At 38.9% G+C, this 15227-nt stretch overlaps 1 long non-coding RNA gene across 1 annotated transcript; it reads right to left on the reverse strand.

Annotated features, from left to right (window-relative positions):
• Window positions 1–7788: 7788 nt before the first annotated feature.
• LOC148677491 (uncharacterized) lies at window positions 7789–14821 on the reverse strand. Its single transcript, XR_015940048.1, has 2 exons — window positions 14353–14821; window positions 7789–9905 (listed from the first exon to the last, which is right to left on the reverse strand). It is a non-coding gene; the product is annotated as an uncharacterized LOC148677491 (long non-coding RNA).
• Between the last annotated feature and the right edge of the window lie 406 nt (window positions 14822–15227).

Here is a 15227-nt window from a genome sequence, read left to right on the forward strand (position 1 = left end):
TTGGTTTAATAAGGAGATTTATCAAAAAACAAATTCAGGAATGATGTTTGAGTTTCACGTAGTATAAGCACATCAACAATCTACGATGTGCAAACATTAACTGAACACAGAGCTACAGTATCAATAATAGAACATTTTATTGATGTTTTCATAAGGACAATAAGAGTCCAGAAATTCTCTGAGAGTGGGATGTTCTCCTGGACCTTAATCTGTTCTGCACCTGTTCTGTCACAGCTCTACACTACATAGAACATAGTCGTTGTCACGATTATAGTCCCCCCTCCTTAAGGGTGCTCCAGCCCTTTCACTTTAGACTTCATTCTGTGCACCTGATCCCTTTTACCCAGCCCACCTTAAAAGCCAGGCGCTGACGCTCATCCTTGCTCTGCATCTGGTTTCCGCACCGTGCGAGTCCGGGACCTGGAAGCGCCTGGTCCCGTTAAGGTTTTAATCTTTGTTCCCGTTCCTGTTCCCTGTCTGCCGGTTCCGACCCGGTTCATGGTTTTAATTCCTTGTTTGGATGGATCTCCTGGCTATGGACTTACTCTTGTGTTTTTGGATACCCTCTATGGATTACTCTTTTGGATTGTTTGCCTCGGCCACACCTCCCCCGTGCACCAGTGCACCTTGGACACGCCCCCCTGCTTTCAGCCCCGTATCCCTGCATGACGTTTTCCTAGTGTTTTCCCACTTCTTCGGATTGTGTCGTCCGCATAGGGTCCGAAACTGTTCGTTACAGTCGTATCCTGGGGTTGAGAGCTGAGCAGGACATCACTGCTGACTCAGCTGTTTTCCAGGACCTACAGTAGGTTAAAGCCTTTAGGTTTTATGGGTCCTTTCTTACATTAGGGAGGGCTTCATGAGCATGCCAACAAAGACAACTGCCTCAATGCACTGCAATTGACTCTAAGAAAAAAAGTTATTAAACTAATCTTTAGGCATTTTAAAATATGTTTTAATTTCTCTATCTGTATTGATGAATTTGTTGTATATTGTCAGACACAGTATGACAAGTTTCCAGCCCGCCCTGTTACAGTGGGCTCCAGTCCACCATTTCAAGCTATGGTGCAGAGGTCATCTAGATGCTACACGATTTGTTTTCTGCCCAGGCTTGAGGGTAGTACATCCATGATAGCTTCTGAGTGTGGTGAGAAAGGAAAGTGTGCTAATTTGAGTATACGAGAAAAACATTTTGTGACTGTGTCAGATATTTAAAAAGAGCATGCTCATTTAAATATAAATAAACAGACGAAACAGTGATGCATGCAGTGAGCTCACGCCTGAAGAAGGCTCCACGGCCGAAACGTTATGTTTTCTTTCTTCCCTTTTCAGCATGTAATGAACCTATTACTTGTTCCTAAATTTAAATGATATCCATTTTAATTGGCACTTTCGTTGAAGTTCAATCTGAGTGCAGCAGCGAGCGGGTGCTGGGAGGCCAGAGATGACCAGCTGGAGGAAGCTCTGCTTAAATGACCAAGCGGAGGAGCTCACCTTGCAAAGGAGTCCAGGCCTCTTTGGTGTGGACCCTCTCAACCTTCCTGGGCAGTAGCAAGCTGTGGTGTGATGTCAGTGAGAGGCGTGTCACTTCACCAATCAGGGCTAACTCTCCTGTAAGGCACTGCGGAGACTTCTTGTTAGCTGGATACGTCTGATAAGCAGGCTTCTCAGAGAAGCTAGTCTGCGGGTGTAGTCTTGACTGTAAAGCCATCATTTCACCGGTGGAGGATCTGGAGGAAACTGGTTTCCGGCAAACCTGCCACGTTGAAGACGCTAAACTTGCTTACATCCAAGAACGGGAAAGAGTTTGACGAATGCCAATATCTCACTTGCAGCAACAAAAAGATGTTCACACCACCCAATAAAAAAAAACAGTGGAGCACGGTCTTAGCTCGTTGCACATTGCACATTTCTCGTTGTCTGTGCATCACTTTGGGTTCTACTATATGTGTGAATACTTTTGTCTGTACATCATATTAAAAAGGATGTACTATATTGCTTCATTGGTAAGTGTTTATATTATTCTTTTAAGACAGATTTTATTTTCACATTTATTACGCAGCATCTTCATTCATTTCACATTTCATGTCAGTGCCATTTAAATTTCCTGGTGATCCCTACAACAGGCTATCGCGGCTTTGTTTGCTGAGATGAGACTTCCTCTTTCATGTTAGTTCCAAAGCTGGAAAAGGGAGCTGTTCTATGAGAAGCACACCTCCTTATCATCTTCTGCCCACATGCAACCAATTAACTAAAGGAAAAAGAGAGACTTTTAAATGGAAATGCCTTTAATTGGTATACTTTTACAGTTGAAAGCAGATGGAACGTCAGAATAAACGCATGTGAATGCCATAAATATTACTTGTGTGTTTTTTTAAGTTCAGGGGGGTAGCTACAGTATGCATGCATAACTGTAAATTGGAGCTCTTGTTTGCATTTCTAAGAGACTAGCTGTATCATATGGTATGACTTCCTAAAAGTTGCTCTGACACATCTTCACAGGCATAAGTGAACCATAACAAGCTGACGAAACAGTGATGCATCAGGGGATGTGGAACTGCTAGAATATATTTTTCAAAGATGAAGGGCAGAAGTAGGGTCTGTATATTATTTGCAAACTGAAATATAAGTTAGCTCTGGAACTCTTTTCCACTTTTGATGTGGAAAATGCTTAAGTGCAATCTTTGATGTGATCTGTAAACACGGCTTTACCTTTTAAGTACGTGCATATCTCATACAATCAGTTTGTATTATTAACCAAAAATATATTCAGTTTCTACAGTTCTGTTTCTTACTAAATTGCAGGACAAGAACGAGCAGTGCATTGAAAAGATTTGTAAAGACTTTTGTACAGCGCCGTCTGAAGCAACTCCTTTAACACACACCCCTCTGAAACGACAAGTTTTCAAATCTCTTTTTCCTCTGCTAAGCTGATCAAGGGGTTGTGTGGCTCTGAAAAGAAAGCACACTGATTATCAAAAGGTGAGATGGAGGGGCAGCTCTTAAGCAGCTCATGATTCATATGGTTGCAGGTTGGAAAGCGGGCTATGTCATTAGCTGATTATGATTTGGATTCACCAATCGGGAGCACGCATCCAGCATATGGTGACGTAGATCTCTTGGTTTTCCTGTAAAAGGCGTGAGATCAGGAAGCACTTCTTTACTCAAAGATTCATGAGAGTTTGGAACAGGATTTCCGGCCATGTTGTTGAAATTTATATCCTGGCTTCGTTTAAAACAGCCCCTTAAGATCTTTGGATCAGTTTTCTTTGAAATTTTAGGATTTTAGGATTTTTTAAATACAAAAGACTCAGCAAAATTCACACCCATAAACAAAATGTATTAAAGTTTGCAGTGAAACTTTCCTAAGTATGCATTCAACTTTCTTTCTAAAAAGAATCTTGGATGAAACATCATTTTTCACACTAAGAATTTTATATGCTACAGTACATTAATTTATGCTGAAGCTAAAAGAAATTCTATACATATTTGATATATTATATATACTGTAGGTCTATATATGGATGCCGGTATAATCGATTTAACTGAGAAACCACTAAAATTCAGAAAAGTAATCTGTTTGGTGTTTAACCCCACTTCCTGCCATTAAAACCTGGTTAATTACATCAGGAGAGGACATTTGTAAAGCCCACTTAATGCACTGCTTTAGCCAGAAAATGTGTTTTTTCTTCCTAAAGAATTTTAATGCTTCTCTCTGGTGCATTAGCCTTCTTACATTTGTATTTCAAAGGCAGAATGCATGAAGCAATACAGAGATGACTCTTAACAGCAAACAGATGGCATACCAGATTCAGTAATTATATACATGTTTGAAGTCTGAAGATGAAGTTTTAGACTCTAATGCTTTGAATTATGTTCTGGCAATTACTAATCACAAAATGTATTTACTTACAGAGACTGATAATTCTACTTGTGCAATCTGCATTTTGGTAATCTGTGTTTTTTGGATCAATAAGCAAAATAAGTAAATAAGGTGATGGATGTATCAATTGGATTTTAGGAATATATTTTTAATATGATCTTTAGAATATTTGAAAGTACTTTAACTTCTGTTTGAATGTACTGCGCTATTGTTTTTAATGATTCTTTCTCCTTCACAGTTAAGTCTTTTCTTTTAGAAAGACACGTGTCCAGAATTTTAAAAACTGACTAAAGAAAGTTCTGGACTTATATAATGATAGGAAGCTGAAATGGAGGTAATGTGTGATTCTAACTTTCAGACAGGGGACTGTGCCTGAACTGCTTGAGCAGATTAAATGAGTGTGGAGGAAAAAGACTGGAAACCTTATGCACTTGAATTAGGAAATGTATGAGCAAAAATTACATATTGATGAATTATTGGACTGCTTAATTACATATAAGGTACCTTTCAAATGTATTGTGGCAGCAAATTCAAAACCTCTTAATTTTAATGACGAGTAATTTGTTTTTGTTTAACACTAAGTGATTTGCAAGTTGTACATGTAGATGCTGCAATTTCCTGCTTTATACAATGATTTCTTCTGTTTTACAAACAAGGTTTAACAGGGCACTGTGTTTTCATGATCCAATGTACTGTATGCTAGCGTGAAACCCATTCAAATAAATGAGAAATGAACAAGCATGGGAAAAAAGGAGGATCAGTATTTTCAAAACACATTTCACCAACAGTAGATTCAGTGCTGTGTGGAGTTTCTGAGTTGCGAAATCAATTCAATTCAAGGGGCTTCTTCTCTAACAGAATTGCTCATACTCATTGAACAGAAAGCCATCTCTTACAGTAGGCCCAGATTTCTCCAGCTAATGTTTCCCAACAAGGGAAACAGCTCTGTAACAAGCTCTATATCGATCCAAATTCTATTTCATTATGAAGTTTAAAATGATAGTTTGTGGAGGTTAAATGCTCATGCTGCCCACTTTACAGTTATGGTTGCTGCCTCCCAGCATGTGAATATCACCCTTGTAGCTTGTAGTTTCATTTTGCCATCCCTGCCTCCATCCCAATTCTCTCTCGCAGCTTTCTAGCAAGGAATTCCCAACTCCTCTCCGTCTTGATTAGTGCTTGACCGAACTAACTGAAAACACACACATGTTTGACAGACTCTTTCATGTGCTGGTATCCCCCCCCATCACAATCAGTCCCTGTTCGTTGACACAAACAAAAGGGACGCATATGGGAGCCTATTCATCCATCCTAATGCACTTTAAAGGACCCTGACACCTAGGTGGTCAACTATAAGGCAACTATAAGCTCCTGTTGCAACATATGTGATTAGCAGGTACAGTGGGGGAAGTGAAGATTGGAGATTTTTCAACATTCACATCTTTCACCTGGGTTTGGGGCAAAATCTGGGATTTGACAAAGAACGAGTCTGTGGCTTGTAGTTGTACCACATGCACAATACTAATCCGTTGCATCGATTGTGGCCAAATTTCCCCCCAGCCTTTACCAATCACGGCCTCCTAATAACCTCCATCTCTGAACTGGCTTCATCACCCTGTTCTCCTCCCCACTGAGAGCTGGTGTGTGGGCAGCGTCACACAATCAAAATTAGCAGCAAAACCTCAAAACTGACATACATGGACACAAATCCTCGCAAAACTGTAATTATTGTAACTGAGCCTTATGTAAACATAGTTCAAAATCTGTGCTGTTTTCCTACGTGTTTCTGTCCTGATCAGGAGTGCCTGTGAATGTTGTTTGTCTTTGTGTTGTTGGCGGTTTCAGGGCCTCATCATGTTTTCATCAGGTTTAAAGAGCAAGAAGTAATTGTCCTGAACAAGTAGGAGGAACCTTGAATTCTTTAAAAGTGAAGTCTATGACCTGCATTACAGGTTGAAGTATTATATACTGTTTAGCAAGACAGCAAATAGCTTGTAGAAACCTGTGAATTTTTAAACCCTGTGCTGACTATTGAAGGCAATGGGTTAATATTTTGTGTTTGTTTTATGTTTCAATAGTTCCAAACCATCTCTGAAGTGTGCCTCTATTTCCCCGGTTTAGGAAGCCTCCATAGTTTTTGGTTTTGAAATTTCTGCATTTTTTTGTCACCCTGTCAATAAATGACAATTTCACCACAGGGCTTCTTCGGGCTTATGGAGCTGTTTTTCAGCTTTCTGACATCACACCACTATGAAGGTATCTTAGCCATGACCAGAATTCTGATGAAGCACACCCAGCAAGGAAAAACACATGTGCAATCCTCTTCGAAAGAAATAGTCAAGAGTAAAAGGAGTTGTGTTACTAATATGCTAAAGTCAAATAAAGTATGTTATATAGTTAAATATGTGCATGCTTCAAAACACACTGTATGCTCCTATTGATCCATAATATCACTGTGCCCTCATTTGACCCGCCTGACATAATACTTCAGCGTTCAGGGGGACATTCCTGGGGTTCAGCTTTTCTGTTTGTTCTTGAGAGCTTCTCTATGAGACCCATGTTGTGATTTTGTGTGCCATCTCATCTTGGCTATTTACTAGGGGGAACAATGGAGCTACATGCTTCCATGCAACCTGCAAAATATGGTTGCCATGATGAGGCAGGTCAAAAGACCATAATTTGGCATCCTGCTGTTTTGGACACACCAGGTGGAAGGAGCGATGCTTGTGCATTTATAAGCCACAGCTGGGGTCTATTTCCAGGCTGGTCCAACTCAGAGAAAGCAGCTTTGCACTGGGCTTCTTCAGGCTGAAACAGGCAGCCAGGGAAGCAGTGCAGGAAGGAAAGCCATGGGCTTCGTCAGGGAGTGGGACAAAGCCCGTTTTCGCCGTGAAGAACTGGCGCTGTGGTGGGTTTTTGTTTTTGACTTTTTCCTCCTCTCAGTCCTCCTCGTCTGAATGAAGCCACCGGTTTTGCTCCCAGCTGGGGGTGGACGGCGGCCTGTTCGACTCCCGTGTCCCGTGAAGTGGTCACTGTCACTCATGCTGAGGTTCGATCCTGCAGAGATATTGAGGCAGAAGCCTATGGTTGGTGAAATCATTGGAACAGACATCTTCCCCAGGAGCACGGTGGGGAAACATGGGGAAAAAGACATGGGTAGGAGAAACAGTCAATGAGACCAGTAATTGATAAATAAAGACTTTTTTACTGTATAATTTGGTGTTAGAACCTCAAGAGGTTAATTTAAGAAAGACGCAGTTGTGGGCTCAAGTCCCTGTCACGCGCACTGCTGTTGTACCTGAGAGAGGTTTAGGCTGTGGAGTTGTCTTCAGACTGTTCTGTTTCCAGAACTGGTAGCGTCTTTGAACTTTTCACAATGAGCTGACTCCTAATTATTCCTTATAGGCTTTACATGCTGCCAAAGCTCCCCAAACTGCTTTTATATTAGTTTTTGATACAAGTGAAATAGTTATAGTTTTTGATACGAGTGAATTTTTACGGAAGCGAAGACAAAGCCAGGTATAAAACCTCCGAACGCAGTGTGACTTTTTATGTATGCATTTGTCCATTTTGTCAGAAATACTGAACAAAGGGCATTGTAACTAGGTTGAGAGCTTTAATGCCAAATTAAAAGTACTGTACATGTAAAATTTGAAAAGTTGTGATTCAAGTGTATTTTTCATGAAACGTTGTGTCACACAGTGCAGTAGCTTGGAAAAGTATTCACCCAATATACTTTTATATATATATTTATATATTTATTTATAACATAGTTTTTGATTTTCCTTTGTAGCTCTCTCTCACATTTAACTTCTTTCACCCATAATATGTTCTGTTGTGATTTGAATAAGCCATGCCTTTTGATCACCATTTTGGGAGAATAAAAAACAATGCCAGGAATAACAAAAATCCTGAGGTTTTTATTTTTCTAACTATTTCTACTATATTGCTTACCCTCAGGGAAGAGTGTTTTCTGAAGACTGGACACCTGTAATTTATTTACAGACAAAAAAAAAAGAATTTGTGGGGGATCACACAGTTGACATTGGTTGTGTTCATTTAAACAAACATTAAGAAGTGTACATTTGGGAGTGTACATTATTGTGCACTCTGCCTCTTTCCCCTTCTTGGCACGTACCTGAGAGTTAAAAACAAGAATGTGACTTAGACAAAAACGGACAGCACATGGCATTTGTTCTGACTTTTTATGTCGTTAATAAATCTGTGAATTTCTTTTTCAGAAAACTTCATATTTACAGATGGTTACACGATCACTTCAGAAGTACAGTATAATACTGCATGAGGGCAGAGTAGCATGAGTGGGTAGGTCTCTGGTTTCCTAACCAGTTGTGGGTTCAAGTCCCTGCCTCACACACTGCTGTTGTGCCTTAAGTGACATACTCTAGTTGTTCTAGTCCACCCAGCTGTAGAAGAGGGGACCCAAATTGCTCGAGCAGGCTCTGTGATGGACTGGAGTCATCGCGCGAGTCATGTTTGCTGAATTTCATTGAAACTAGAATAAGAGCTGGACCAATCAGCCATTGTGGCTTGAACACCGACACAGCTTTTTGTGCTTGTTTTGTAGATTTTTCATTTTAACACTTGAAACACATGATGTGAACCACAGCTTCCGGAAAAGTGTTTTCAAAACAAGGCTCTCCACTTAACACAGTCGGATCAGAGTGTTTTAGTGTTTCAGTGTGTGCCATACTGTATTTCTGTATGTTGACAATTTTGGGAAGGTGTTTTGGTGTTTGTATTGATTGGTGTGAGAACTGTAATTGGACTTTAGTAACTGAGAAAACAGTGCGAACAATGTTAGCAAGCTCATTCCGCTTATAATTAACACAAAAATTGCATCAAGAGGTTAGACTTCTGCTGACATCTTGTGCTGTAGATCTGATATGGAATATTCTCCCAGGACGATAACGTTTCACTCTTCAGTAACATAAACTACCAGTACATGAAACTTTAAATGAATTTTTAGTTGCAAATTTCACATTATATGCACTGTAAAAATACAATACAGAATTATTAAGCTTTTCAGTGGTCACAATGAAATTCTCAAGCAGTCAATTAAGCAGTGATTAGTTTGGAACTTGAGCCTTGGCAATTTTACATCTGCAATGAATCAGCAGCTTAATCCATAGCTCTGCCTTTTCCAATTAAAGAATGGATTTCTAATTTACTTTACAGTTAATTGTTCTTTGAGGTTTTGCAGAGGTGTTAGTAGCTGCGGGCTGTGAAACATATGGTAATTGTTTTTCAATATTTCTATTCGTCTGAATCTCAAAGCTTCAGTGCATAGCGGTGTCTGATATATTTAAATGAATTGCAGGCTCACAGAATGAAACATCACATCTAATGGCTTTAACCAAGAGTTGCAAACACAGGTATAAAATAAAACCACAGAAATATTTGGAAAACATAAAAAATGAAATAATCAAGATAATTTTCAGTATGAAGCATGCCAGGTTTATGGAATGACAATTTTACAGAGTTGGCGTTGCCCTCCCTGTGCATTAACACAATCCTGGCAGTGTTGACAGACATGACATGCTCTCCACCTGGAAGGACAGCAATGCAATCTTCCTTCACCTGTCCTGTACCGCTGCAGTCGGCTGATGGTGGTTGTCCAGTTTTGGTTGTCTCCTGTTGATAAAGTTGTCAATCAGCTTCCAAGGATGTTTTATTGGACTGTGAGAAACTGCTGGCCACAGCAAAACCTCACTGGGTGTCCATCCCCTACTCCCTGCTGGACATTCAACTTACACTTCCCACTTTTAATTTCCCTTGAAATTTAATAACTGTCTTGTAAATGTAATATACCTTCCATTAAGCCCTTCCCATTGATTTTTTTGTCAGTTTAAAGTCCTTTCAATCTCTCCATGGTACTTTCAAGATAGCACATAACTGTTCTGTGGTACTAATCTATTTTTGTTGGTGGGGAACATCCGAGAGCTTCAAAGAAAAACTGGGCTGTGAAGTCTTTTCTGGAAGTGTTTACAATCGAATGTTATACCTACATAATGAAAGAAAAAAAATCATATTTATTAATTTCATAATTATTTGTTAGACACACAAAACAGTTTAATTTGTAATTTCAATATATCATAGAGGAATATATGGAGGAAACCCATATACTATAGATCAACCATCTTGCAAACCATGAAATAAAAGCATGGTTCAAATCATGATCGGTTGAAAAAACAACCTTAGGTTTTCTTTGGCAGCCATAGACTAAACCCTTTCACATAGAGTGAACCCCGCTGTTTTGTCTTAATCCTTGATGCTGTAGTACAAGGGAATAAATGTCAGAATTTGCTTCATAAATGAAAACTCAGCAGGTTCTGTGTTTAGACAAAGCAAAGAACAATTACAACAACAACAACAACAACAAAAACACTGCCACCCAGTTTTTGATACTGTTTTGACAGTGCTCGTACATGATACAGGCTGCTGGCTGGGCTCTATCCCAAAGGAGACAAACAAAAGATCAAGACGAAGGTGACATGTTTCATGAGCTCAGCTTCATTATATATTTGAACAGGTTAGAAAACAAATGTAACACTACCAGGTGAAATAAACACTACCAGGTTTCAGATGTTACTGTGAGCCACAGCTAAAAACATTTTTCCTCTTAATAGTATTATGTTTTGTGATATTGTAACCTGTGTTTAGGAGAAAATTTTAAACAAGTCTATATGATGGTTTTGTGATCTTGCTTTATGCTATTGGCTTACATAGCTGGCTGTTGTATTTTGATTGCAATCACTGTGCTGTGATTGAAAACTGCCGGGTGAAATAAACACAAAGAAATACACTCTAGTGTGAATGACCTGAGTCCAGAAGGGAATTAAAACTGTGCAGAAGCACAGTAAAAGCAGGAGGTGAGATGCAGATAAATCCACTTAGCAGGACAGAGTGTTTTGGCAAGACATTGCACGAGTATTGAGGTTATATATTGACCATACAATATCTTCCATTATCCTCGAAACTCAAAATGAAGAAAAGGGTGTAACACTGCCTTCTCCACTCCTCTTTTGGAGAAATATGGAGCTCATCCAAAGAACATGGCTGTACCATGTCAACAAAGTATGGATATGGATAATTAAATGTGATCCCATACCTGTTCACTGACCATTTTTTCTACATACAGGTCTGTCTTGCATGTGATTTCCAAGGCATTCTCATTATACACAATAACTGCCTTCTCTACAGACCTGTCTCTCTGACTCTTCTCAAGGTGTGATCTGTCATTTCTGTGACACGGACACTTATGGCATTTTGGAGCTTCTCAACTGGGTAACAGTACATGAGGCCTCTAACACCACAAAATGATCCTGAAGTCGCATGGTCCATCCTGCAAGACCTGCCTTGTAGCCTGAGGGCTTAGCAGCTGAGATCTGCCCTGTTACTGGACAGATGTTATCAATCATACACGTACTGCAACAGACCCTCCTGGTCACTCGTTCACAAGATAAAGAAAATACAAAAAGTTCTGGACTTGAAACGCAGGTCGATCTTAAAGGATCATCAAGACACGCGACAAAAACTCCAATCCCTGTTTCTATTCTTTTGGACAGTTCTTTTTAAAGAGGTGATGTATGAAAAGTAAGAGGAAGTACATGCCAGAGAATGAATTTCCATTTATTCTGAAGGGACTCTGTACTCTGTTTGGTATGTTTAGACATTCTTTGCGGGAAGCTTGATCAATAAAGTGTAAAATCCACTTTATTTGTTACTGATAAAAAATATCAATAAAGAAGAATTCTGGTTCTTCTTCTAGGTTAATGATGTATAGATCACTTATTCCCATTCAATTCCCATTTAATTACAGCAAGACATGAAGCGCATTGTTAATTTCTTGGTGAACACGTTATCAAAATGTAGACTTTTAAAAATGTGACAGGTAGTAAAGTTTTGATTTTTAACAACAACAACAACAACAACAACAACAACAACAACAACAACAACAACAACAACAACAACAACAACAACAACAACAACTTTTATTTAGAAACACATTTCCAAACCCACATGGATAAAGATTTATAAAGAAGATAAAGAGAAAAAATACAATAAAAAGTTAAAGAACAAAAATAAACAAGAATATACAGGATAAACTGTGGAGCAATCAGATCTAGTAAAAAGGTGGGTTTTGAGTTTAGATTTGAAGATGGTCGAAGAATTAGTCTCTCAAAGAATCAGAGGATGGGCATTCCATGACAATGGAGCGGAACAATGGATTTCATAATTATATTTATAAAAGATACTCCAAATAATATTGAATAAATTAATCAATTGTTAATTGTTGGTTAATGGAGAGGTTTCTGCAGTGTTTGACATACAGTGCGATCATGAGATGAGATTGATATGCCATCCTTATCTGGATTTTTTTCCAGCACATGGATTCCACCCACTCTTATGAGTTGTGTGAAGCAGTGGCTTGCAAACAGTTCAGACTGTACCCCCCTTTTCAGCTGTTCTGTAACAGTTGACCTCCCATCCCCTTCTAAATCACGGGCAATGCGAACTTCCCAGCAACCCCGAGCACTGTGTGACACCGTGATTAAAATCTAAACACCACACGTCTTAGATCTTACAGTTTAGCATGAAGGGCATTCTTGCTTTCTGATAGAGGTAGAGGCAAAGGAAATTAAAATGTTCCTCTTCAGATAGTACTGTATAGGTCACTCCCCAGCATTTCACAACCAGAACTCACTCAGGGAGGTGGAAGCAAAAAACAATTCATCATCAAGATCCCCTAGTGCATTTTGTTTTAAATTACATTTTAACAGGAGGTACTGTATTACAGAATTACTTTCAATTGACAGATTATAAAGATACATACGGTACATTCTGAAATAATTGAAACAGGAAAGAAGCGCATAAAAGCTAGTTATTTTAATTCGCAGCTAGTTTTATATAAATAGCAGATTCTAATTATAATCTGCAAATTATAATTATGTAATGTTAAACATATATAAATATTATTGTAATACATCTTGCAATATAAACTCTATTTGAAACAAGTCTCATTTGCTGTAACCTGAAACACTTAGTCCAAAATTAAAAATCCAGTATACCCTCCATTTTGGATGTGGATATCTCCAAAGATGATCAAATATTGTCTTTATCCAAAGACTAGACAAAGGAGGATTCAAACAGTATCTTCTAGTTTACCAAGATAATTTTAACATGTCCAAGGATGCTTCAGATAACAGATATATTGTTTGGCTGAAGCGGTTACACAAGGTTATCAAATCATTTGTATCAAGAGTTAAATCCTCAAAGAATTTCTTAAAATGTTAACAGGGTGACTGTTATCAGGTGACTATTAAAGGGTGACTATTATTTTCAGTATTTCAAGCTGAAGTTCATTTTCTTGTAACAATTAAATGCTGGAAACATTTCCAAGTGATTACCTCCCAGGCATCAAACTGGTTTCTTTAAGAGTCGTCAGTTGTATTACTTACTGGCAGAAACTTAAAGCAGGATAATCAGTGCCTTTATTTTTACAGAAATGCCTGCTAATGACACTAAGGTTGATGTAATGTACCATGTACGGTGATCCTGAGTCAAGAAGGATCAATTTCATCAGGTCCTAGTTCAAGTCTCGGCCCAACAAGCATGTCAGGAGTTTAACTGAAGAAAATCACTCTATTTCTGTGTTTAAAAGCAGCAGCGCATGCTCTGCATCCATTTCCTTTTACAAGACTGGAAAATCTTACATAGTGAAAATCAAAAATGTTTAAACCTGTGGGACGAGATGAGACACACTTCATCATATTTATTGTATTTTGCAGAACAGCATTGAAGTTTGTGTTTGTCAAGGCTGTGGGTCAGCATGCCCACTGAAGCCCTGTTTTGCACATTAAATTGATGACCTTTTTTAGATTTGATTATATATCATAATGATATAGCTATCAAAATAGTTATTGACTGCTTTCTTTCACTTCTTTTTTAGATGCAAATTAAATCTTATAGCTTCTTCCCAAAGCAGTCTCACATACTATATGCAAACAGACTCATCAAGTTGCAAGGCCAGCGAAGGACTCTGTTTCACATATTCAATAAGCCGAACCCTTTAAAGAGTACACAAGCAATATCATCAATGTATTGCACAACTGCCAATGGACAATGACGTACCTTCATCAAAGTGGGCTTTCAAAATCTCCATGCACACTATAGCACATTGCTACTGCCGCAGAAAGAACAGTGTTTTCCAGCTGTACTATGTTTTTCTTGCATTTAGCATTTAGATCTGAAAGATCATAGGAAATGCAAAGTGTTTTTTAAAGGATTTACTATTTGTCAACTTATAACATCCCACTGACTTTTCCTATAGCTTCAAAAACTCTACTTGTGTTGATTGCATAGTCTGCAGATGCCTCTTCAGTTTTACTGTTTCATGCTATCTTGCACAAACACTTCTGAGCATAAAACGCACTGTGGGTAATGCTCACCTTCAGCAGTCAAGCAGGCAAACCATACCGTATGTCTTCTTCTTGATGCCTCCCCTGTTTCACAGCTTGCTACGTCAAGACCTTTCGTTTCCACTTCACTGCAAGTGTGACGTGCTTTTCCGTGTCTCCTCCTGACAATCCATGTCTGCTTCAGGAATGAAGCAGGTTTATTGCCGTCTCTGTTTGGGCTTTTTATGTCTTTTCTGACTGTCACCCCCGACTGAACCAGCCACCCATTTTTAACTAAAGAAAGCTAAAAATAAATGATCGATGGTGAGCGATGAGTACACATAGACAAGTCACGTGTTCACCACGTAGTAGATCTCATGAACTGATTCAAGGACGTACAGAAAAAGTAGCTGAACTTGAAAAGCAATCTGTCACATTGCACATCACTATCTACAGTACATCTCTGGAGCAACCGGTAATAAAATCCACTCTGAATTTCTAGCTGTTACTGTCGGACAAATCTGCGATGCTTCCTCCCTAAAATTTGAGCACCTCCATGATCCATCTCAAACACTTCTTGTGCAGGGGGTGTGCCCTTTAGTTTGGGAACCACTGGTTTGAAAACAGTTTCAAGACAAACTTTCCGGCCATTGAAAAAAAATAGAAAAAGTAGGTTATATAAATCTAAAATGTGAAGTATCAATGTAGGAGATTTCCTAGAAAAAAAACCTCAAACACAAAAAGTGATGCCCCGCTGTGTCTTTACAGAGAGAGTTCTGTAGTTAGCAGCACAATCGCGGCTTCATGTCTTTGGTTCAGGCTTCTGCCAATTTACTAGAGAGCTGAAACTGTCTTTTTTGTATTTACATGAATTTTTTTCAAAGCAGAGTGACAGGTATAACATTGATATCAAAGTTCTTTTGGGA

This window comes from Lepisosteus platostomus, chromosome 1, assembly GCF_059453375.1.
Source record: "Lepisosteus platostomus isolate fLepPlt1 chromosome 1, fLepPlt1.hap1, whole genome shotgun sequence".
In the NCBI taxonomy this organism is placed as follows: domain Eukaryota; kingdom Metazoa; phylum Chordata; class Actinopteri; order Semionotiformes; family Lepisosteidae; genus Lepisosteus; species Lepisosteus platostomus.